Genomic DNA, 2,349 nt, shown 5'->3' on the forward strand with positions numbered 1-2,349 from the left:
TTGTTATTCTTCTGTACATGTGAAGTGTCTGGTATTACACACAAAAGTTTTGAGATGGATAGAAATTGTGGTCACTGTTTTCCTGCTTCCTGTTTTTAGCAGTATTTTTAGAGCAAGAATAGTCATATTATTGCTTCATTTCTGTCATCCATGTTTGCCTAGACCACATCCTTCTGATCACCTAACTTTCTCTGTAGCATCTCATAGCACAAAAATATGGCTCTACATAAGGCCTCATGATAAATATATTTATTATATTAGCTGCAATTGTCTGCATGATAAATTTTACATCTCCTTTGTTTTTAATCCACAAAGAATGTCATGTTGCTCATAGAAGGAGCCTTCTAGCTGAAATTCCCAGGATTCCGAACTCAGCCGTGGAAGCCCCTTGTCTGGCTGCAGTGCTAACATTTCTGTCAGCATTTCATGAAGAGTAAGAAAGCAAAAAACATGCTCCCTGAAGCTTCCCCCACTGCTGTACAAACCATTAGTCTAACTCTCACCTTTTTTCTGTCATTCATACTATTATTTTCATCTTTTCACGTGTTTTCATGTTTTACATGCAAAGTGTTTTCTTTGGATTAGCCAGCGTACCCTTCTTCCAAACTACCTAATGGGAAGGATCAGCCTGCTAGAACATTTAATTGTTGTCTTAAGATATTAAGAGAGACTTCCTGAGATGCAGCCCATTCTCCTAACTATCCTGTCAGGCTTTCCTACCTTTAATCTCGCTGATCTCATTTTGCTACTCTTTCTTAGGGGCTATTTTATGTAAGAAAATGTCTGAGGGTCACTGTCTTGAGTATCAAGGAGCCTTCCCATGTCCATGCAGGAAGCGTGGCCCACAACAGCCCAGGTAAATGTTCTGCCTCTGGCTGGTAGTCCCAGCACATGGCAGCTATGTCAAGTCCCATGCAAAACCGGACTCCTGTTGCTAGGGGGATCTGGGTTTACTGCATTACATACTGCGAATACGTACAGAAACAAAATCAAGAACCCTTCAAAGCTTGACATCACCTCTGTCCCCTCACGTAAGTTGTGGAGGGAGCCAGCAGTTCTGCAGGGTGACTGTAGGGAAACTGATGAGAAGCGTGGGCATTAGCCACAAGCAAATATAAGTATAAGGACCTAAGTGGAATTCAGGCTTTTTGTATTCTCCTGTTGAGCCTCCTGATCCCACAAGAGGCCAAAATGTTTTAAATCAAACATTGCGATTCATGGCAAACACCCATGGTCAAGCAACAACTGGCAAAGAGAACAGGCTTTTCTGTATTTCATTAGTTTTCTAATCTCTACAGTAAGCGTAATGATAACAGGCTCTAGTTAGGTGAAGTACATCCAGGGCTGAAGGAGCACGAATAGTGTGGCAGAAGGGTCACAGAAGTAGCTTGCACAGCATGGTGCGGGTCTGGGAGCTGAGAGCACCTTATCACACAGTAATGAGCATTCCAAGCAGTGCACTTGGCTCTGTTTGCCATGGGCCTGGGGCACAACCCGGCCCATTTATCTTGAACAAGTTGTGACAGAGGCTCTCTTCATCAGATTGAAAGCATATTTTCAAAACTGGACACATTTCAAAATGTATGAAGAAATTTTTCTTCTAGGCAGTGGAACAAAATGCATTGTTAATTTCTCATTTTCTTTAGATTTCTGTGAAAGTGCGTTATTTTGCACACCTGTAAGGTTTTTTGCTGGAACAATGCTAATGCCAATCACCTGTGTCACACAGCTGTCACTCACTCAAACACAGTTGCCTGCACTGAGTATGCACTGCATTTTTCAAAAGCACAGGTTTGCTGTTTGAAGATTTATTACACAACCCCTGATAAGAACAGTAATCTTTCTTAGCTAATATGGCTGAGAACAGCATACGTATCTGGATATCTGTGTTTGAGATAAAGATGGGATGTTTCACTTTCTGCCACCTACGGAGACAATAACTTCTCTGTGCATGATGGAGGAGGGAGAAAGGGTGCAGCCTGGGGAGGATATGCCCTGTGGCCCGTCTCTGCTTTCCTGGGTGATTATATGTGGAGTTTCATATTTTAAGTGAATTTTCAAGTTATTTTTTCAGTGTGTTTCTGGCTGCTGTTACATAGCTGATAGTCACAAAGACTGTATTTTCGCTATCTGAGAATACATCTAGCAGATCTGTGCTGTGAGGACTTTAATGCAACTTGATCAAACCAAAACATTCTCAAGTTATTTCCTGTACACCCCTCCTTGCAGCACATCATACTTTTCCAATAACTTGACTCTTCTGTTCTTTGGTCATGCCCGGAAGGGGACAAACTGCTTTCAGACAGCCACAGGTGTGGGGGGCCACTCTCATTAGAATGTGAAACTGAA

Source organism: Meleagris gallopavo, chromosome 4, assembly GCF_905368555.1.
Source record: "Meleagris gallopavo chromosome 4, MGAL_WU_HG_1.1, whole genome shotgun sequence".
Classification (NCBI taxonomy): Eukaryota; Metazoa; Chordata; class Aves; order Galliformes; family Phasianidae; genus Meleagris; species Meleagris gallopavo.